Source organism: Dermacentor silvarum, chromosome 1 (genome assembly GCF_013339745.2).
Source record: "Dermacentor silvarum isolate Dsil-2018 chromosome 1, BIME_Dsil_1.4, whole genome shotgun sequence".
Classification (NCBI taxonomy): domain Eukaryota; kingdom Metazoa; phylum Arthropoda; class Arachnida; order Ixodida; family Ixodidae; genus Dermacentor; species Dermacentor silvarum.
The window spans coordinates 401,757,140-401,764,109 of NC_051154.1; the positions used below are offsets into that span (position 1 = coordinate 401,757,140).

The 6,970-nt window shown below is 46.0% G+C and overlaps 1 long non-coding RNA gene across 1 annotated transcript; it reads right to left on the bottom strand.

The window, feature by feature from the left end:
* Positions 1-733: 733 nt before the first annotated feature.
* On the bottom strand, positions 734-4,521 carry LOC125942516 (uncharacterized). The gene is made up of 3 exons (XR_007465175.1): positions 4,100-4,521; positions 3,425-3,544; positions 734-3,308 (listed from the first exon to the last, which is right to left on the bottom strand). It is a non-coding gene; the product is annotated as an uncharacterized LOC125942516 (long non-coding RNA).
* Between the last annotated feature and the right edge of the window lie 2,449 nt (positions 4,522-6,970).

The following is a 6,970-nucleotide window of genomic DNA, read 5'->3' on the forward strand; positions in this document are numbered from 1 at the left end:
TTGAAGCGATAGACCGCACGTACCTTCGCCGCTACGGCGTATCCGCTTGCTGCCAGAGTTTTGACGGTCGTTGTCTGCAGTCATTCAGTGTGATCTATTCATGTTTGTTTGTGCGCGCTCACATCACGCTTGTTCCTTCAGTTAGTAATAGTCGGGCCACATTTTCCAACGCACGCTACACATGCAATGCGGCCCGGATCGGCAGTGCAGCGCTACAGGTGTGTCCCTTCGCACGCGCTACCCACGGGAAGCGCTTCTCATCAACACCACCGTTTCACACGCGCCTTCTCGTGGTCATCGAGTCTCTCTTCATGTCGGTCTACTTACGCCGCAGCACACCTGCTTACTTAATCAGCTCATGTTTACTACAATTCATATTGCTACCAAAGCCGCTCACCTTACTTCGTATGACATTGCTTAGTTGCTATCGCATTCATTGCTTCGCCCTTAGGGTGAAACTGTGACATTTTTTTGCCCTTGCCCTTGCCATCACGGGCTGGGTAGCTGGCGTGTTGTCGGCAGGGGCACGTGAGCGGTAGCGGCGATAAGTCACCCTCCGTGGAGCCGTCCAAACCGGCCGGTTGTCATAGTTACGAGGGGGGTCGGCGGATTTGGAGTCGCTGTGGGCGGTCGCTTCGGGAGCCGATGGTGCTGTCGGTCCCGCGGCGGGAATGGTCGACTCCGCGATGTCGGGCGGGGGGGGGGGGGGGGGGGGCGTTCGCCGTTAAGGCACAGAACACCCATACAAACTTAGAGAAGGGAAACTGTACCTTCCACAGTGCAACGAAAATAAGCGTAGCGGTGGCGTTGTGAACTAAAGTATGCGACCGAGAGATGGCGCTGGCAGAATCGAAACTAATATCATCATCATTAGGTAGTGAGCAATATGGCCGCTACGGTAGCGGTTCGTAGGGCTGGTCGCGCTGCTCGCTCGCTGGTTTGGGGCGTTTTGTTACCGCTTTCGGGGAGGTATTCGTGTGTACTGTACTCTAACATGACTACAGATATCTTCATTATGTCGCCAGGTGACCGAAAGGCCTCAACTGGCAATAAAACACTTCAAACAAGTAAGCTCACATTGTTTATTGTCAATGGTGAATGAGGCAGTACATGATCACAATTTTCGTACAGCTCAGGTGGACTTAATGTTGTCCGTCACTGAGTTTACAACATACAGAAACACAGATTCTCTGCGTTCGACGATTTCAGCTAGATTAAAGAAAGGAACACGAAAAATTTCTCGGCAAAAATGTACTGTCAGCAAGATAAGCTCGAGCTGCAATGTCTCATAGCTCTCATAACACATTGGCGAGAGGCACGAAGTGTAGGAGGGGGGCGTTATGCTAAATTTTACATCACATTTCCTGCTCTTGATATTTTTCTGCTGCACATTTAGTGCTCAGGTGCGGCAGCAAAGGCTTTGACACAAGTAGAGTACTTGTAAGGAAACCAAGGAACGTTATGGAGACAGCAGTGCTTACAAGGACTTCTGGAAATATTGTGTGAATAAACAAGGGCACTAAATCAACATATAAGCAAGCCCAATTAATGCTCACAGATCCTTGGAAAATGTAATTTGTGGTTTCATGGTGAAAAATAATCTCGGTATATGTATTCAAACACAGCAAAGAGGTTGCAAGGAGATGAACACTTCAGTTGAGTAACAGGTGACCAAGAGAAGCCTCAGCTTGGAGCCAGCGTTTCACCAAGCAAACATATTTGTGAGGGCCGAGACGAAGAACAGTTCCCACGCTGAGGTTTCCCTTGCCTGTTCACTGTTGATTAGCTGAATGTTAAGCTGAACTTATTCTACGAGTACATTTCAAAATATTTTTGGGAGCACACCGTGCGCAGGTTTTGTCATCTGCTGTTTGAAGAGAAAGAAAATTTGCTTTTAGTGATTTCTCAAGTTTGTGAAGTGTGAAATAGGCTGGCCGGTTGTGTGAGCTTGCCTTTTCTAGCTATCTCTTATGGTGCAGTACTAGCCTAGTTATTGATTTCATGCAAACTGTATATGAGCCTCTTGTAAGCAAATGTAAAATCATGCGCATTTCCAGATCTAATTCTAATCCTAGCACTTGCCATGCTAACTTTCCCTTAGATTTTGTCATGTCATATAAATAACTTAAATTGGACCAATAATATAGAGTACGTCATTAGCAGTGCTAATCACATGCTCGGGTACTTGAGGCGTAACTTTTCCAAAGCACCGTCTACTTTAGAACGACAGCTTTACAAGACTAATTCGCTGGAAACTTGAATATGCATCTGCAATACGAGATCCCAGTCGCGTTAATCTTATTACTTCACTTGAACGAGTACAAAATAACTATACTCGTTTCATTATTTCTAATTATAACCGTACTGCGAGTATAACTTCAATGTAAACTGGCCTAGCACTCATTCCACTAGCTAATCACCGTAAAGTCGGCCATCGTTTGCTATTTCATAAAATTTTCTATCACACCACACTTCATGACGACTTCATTCTGCGGCCTCAGTGCATTTCAAACTGCGTCGATCATCGCAGTAAAGTAGGAATTGATTCATGTAACACGAAGTCTTTCTTTCATGCCCCGTACATCTCAGAAATGGAACCACCAAGTATCGTAGCCATCACAGATAACAAACTTTTTTGCAAAACATTAGCTAACATTGTATAATCAGGAGAATCATTATGTTACAAGAACTCAATGCACTTGTTTGTTTTACTCTACTACTTTGTAACCACTCCCCTCTTTAAAGCCCCTGGCCCTGAGGGTACTTTAAGCAAAAAATAAAATGAGTTTCAGTCAACATGAAGTGTCATTTCCTTAAAATTGCATTAAGCGCTTTTGATCATTTTAAAATTCTTTGCATTTTCATGTAACAAATTATCGTTGTGAGGGAGCATGTGATACTTCGTGGTACTAATGCCCGTCAAATTGATTTGCAAAGAGCAGATGACAGAGTTTGTGCATTAGCAAGTAGGAGCTTGCTACATTGTTTCTGTTCTGGTCGTCATGGCTATAATGACTGCAAAAGAAACAAGTTGGGACTCAACATGTTACTTCTCCGATTGTCATAAAGCGCCCTTAAAAGCAACTAAGCTTGTATGTCAAATTTCTCATTCCCGCTCAGTATGATACAAAACTGTAGACTGCTGTTTTCCTAATAGGGCTCACACCTCTCTATCTGGTAAACTTCCAAACATTTCATAGTGAGGCACGTAGTTCAAGAGGACCTGTTGTCATTGTGGTGACAGTTGAGCATCTTGTGGCTTAGCGTGGGCAGCTTGCAGACCAATAATCTCTCTTTTGTCCGTCTTCCTGAAAAGAGAAATGACAAAGCCATGACACACATGCAAGCAAAAAATGGTGAAACAAAAGTTAGTCCCATAAATGAAGAAAAATCACGGTTCTAGTTGAAGTGTTCAGAAACATACCCTGTGAGGATTCTGGCCCTTGATGTTACTTCCAGTGGAGACACGTTCACGGTTGACTTCTATGTCCAGAGACAATGGAGTCCAAAGGGATGAGTCCAAATATGAGCAGCGTCTTGGAGGCTGGAGTCGAAAGAAAAAAGAGCCTAAATTACTATGGTGGAAGTGTGCGTGAGTTTGTGATTCATGTATGACAGAGAACAGTGCAGGAAACGCTCCATGACAGACAAACGCACAAACACACACACACAACACTGTTTTGAGTGTGCATTTCTTTCAGTGGTGTCCTTGTGTGGGCTGTGCTTAGTCAAGTCTCGATTAAATTACAATTTCTGCCAGATACTAGTAATAAACACAGTCATCTTATTATGTCTCAAATGCAGTTAATCTAACTGTATCACCGGAACTACACTTGTCACTAATGTGCAGTGAATTTATCGCGGTGTATCATTTATGCAGAAACAGCCAAAACTTTATTATTTATGCTGTACTCATGTTAGCAATTTTAGCAACTTGGCAAAGTAGCAAGAGCCTCGTTTCAATTGCTTTGGAAGGGCAATAACTTTATAATTATTACTATTTTCTACTTCTAAGAAATGTCGACAGGAATCTGCTTTGTCCGCCTCGCACGCAAAGAAATTGAAAGTTGAAAATGCGAAACACTGCTTTTTTACTCACCGGCGCACAAGCCCAGGGGCTGCAAGGTTAATCCGCTTTCGTGGGTAGTCTTCAAGCAGACTGTGCTCGGTTCCAGCGATGAATTTTCGTGCTGGCCAGCACGTTTTTTCGAGCAACCACACGCAACGCGGCCAGACGCGGCAGATCACAAACGGCGGAAGCCGTGCACGTAGCCGCCAGTGAAACGCCGCAGCTGATAAGTTCACCGTCTTTAAACACGTTCGCTTGGTGGCAGCTATCGAATGTTGGACGCATAAACTGGCTGAGGTATTATTGATATCTAATTAAAATGAACCTGCGTGATGCTGCTCAAAGGAAACGACCACCCCGTTCGCAAATATAACCGCCGTACAATTTGAATCGATAAACAGCACGGACTGCAATCGATACCAGTGGGCTGCCGCTGATCACATGTCAGTGAGGCCTCAAAACCTTTATTCAAGTAACAAAGCACGGACTTTAATAATAGAAGTCCAGTAAAAACAATAGACTGCTTATTTTGTAAGAAAATGACACTGTAACTGTGTCTGTCGGTTATTATATGTGCTTTAATAGCTCAAATATTGAGTCGTGTTGAGCGCCCCTAGCAGAAAAAATACAAACTAAAGTATTCGACCAAATTACAGTAGCTCCACTTGCGCGCTTATGCTGGAACGCGCCGCGGTTGATTTTTCGCCCTCTGTGGCCATTTGGTGAACTCGAGAGTTTCCGGGGCCTGGTTAAGGTACGTCCACACTAGCGACAAAAACGCGCGCGACACGCCGCACCTTCTTTATTCTATGCGCCGCACGCGGGAAGCGCCAGCGCGGCAGACTCGCGCGGGCAAGTCCACACTCGCGTTTTGCGGCACGCGGCAACGGCGCGTGGAGTGCCGCGTTGTCTCGTTCCATTCGATACTTCTCATGACAACGCGCTCTCAGTTCTTCCGGTTTCCTGTTTCATTGGAAGTGTCTGTGTTTCGTTGCGCCACTGCCGGCCACGCTCAGCCATGTCGGATACGGACGCGGAGCTACTGGTGACTGTGAACACTATAATACTTATTTGTTCTTTACTTGTGCAACGTCGACGTGCCAGAAAGCGGACGAGAAAGTTTTGGGTGCGGTACAGGGACACTGAGAGCCAGGCGCACACTCTGCTTTCCCGCATGTGCCAGCGGTTGCCACGCAGCTCCTTGTCCTTAAAATCCACGTTCGATTTGTCATAGAGGCACGCATATCCGCGAACGGTTTCCCAAAACGCCTCCATTGCGAGGCGAATTCTTCGTCGACGTCTCGGTGGCGGTGTGGGAAGGCTTAACAAAAACAGCCCCCTTGACTAGACATGGACTCTGAGTTTTTACGGCGTGCGCGTCACTGTTCGATCCCAAAGCCCATACATTGTGATTCTTTGCTTGTGCGACAGGTGGCGCCACAACTGCGCAGCTCGCTTCTGCTTGGTGCTCGTTTTGCGGCTGCCGCAAAAAATGGGTCTCGAACCCATTAGGGTTGCCAGATTGGGCTATTAATAGCCAAATTGGGCTACTTTTTACGTGGCTTGGCGTCGAAAATTCCGAGTTGGCTACATGGCTATATCTCGGCTATTTTTGAATTAAGGACTTCCGGGTCCCGGGGACCACGTCAGCACTGACAAAATTTACCAACGCCGGTTTATCAAAACCCAAAGCTTATTGCTGCGAAAAATTATGTAGGCAATCTCGAAGGCTGTGTTTTTAGGCAATGTAGGCGCTGAGTGGATAGCGTTAAGTCATCGCTGTTTACACGTCTTTCCAGGCTAAGCACTCTTTTTGTTTTGGTTTCGGCGCCATCTGCTGCCGCTTCACACGTCGTTCAGTAAGAAAACCGTTCTTAAAACTAAGCATGGGCAAGTGGGCGAAATGCAGGTGTGCATGTAAGAAAGAATGGTAGAAGAACCCCTCTTTCAAAGGTAAATTTTACTTTATGCGCATATTTGGTTTTAAAAGCGTCTGGTGGTGCGTTGTTTCGGAATGGAGTAAGAAATTCGCCAAATTTCTTACTCTTACAAAATGTCCGAAATTCATTCCGCATTCGAAGGCAACTATTGCATCTGCAAAGCATAAAGCCATTCAAAATTTAAAATATTGCAGTTGAGAATGAGGATGTGTTAAGGTAGGGTGAAGGTCTTGCGTGAGGCCCCCACATGATCACGAACTTCGGCACAGGCACGAGCGCACTGTCGCGCTTCGTACTTGCGGTGGACGCACTTTGTACTCGCTCGTCGTCTGCCGTTATCTCAAGATCCGTAGCCACGGCACGGTGCGCGTGGAGGACCACTGCCGTTCCGTCCCCTCTTGCCCTTCTAGTCTTTGGAAACACACATATATTGCCGGCCCACGGGCTTTATTAAAGAAAGGGTAATCGAATGCGCTATAGGATATTTATTGCGTTTCCTTTTAGCATAAGTTAGAACGCAGGTGCACCATTTTCACTTAGTGTGACGTAGTGACTGTAACGGAGGGTGCACCAGCCTGGTCCAGCCGAGTGTGTTCGCGAAGAACGAGTTATCAGAGTGCGCGGGCTCGTTTCCGTTGTTTGCCCCCGGCGGGCTGACCACCCGTAAAATGAGTATTTTTGGAACGTGAGAATGCTTTCACTAGGTTTAACAAAAGTGGTTGTCTATGATAAAATAACAGGTAACTGAGTAAGAGGTATTTTCTTTTATTGCGATAGCAATTATATGGGGACTCCAGGCGCATTTCTAAAGTTCAACACGGTAACATCGTCGCCGCGCGCGTATGTGTTCCAGTGGAATGAAATTTCTTTAATTTTTTCAAGTCACACTGAAGCTAAGGTACACAGCCCCCCTGGGAAATTCGGCAACACACGCATTCGTGCCTGCATTCACAGAAACTTA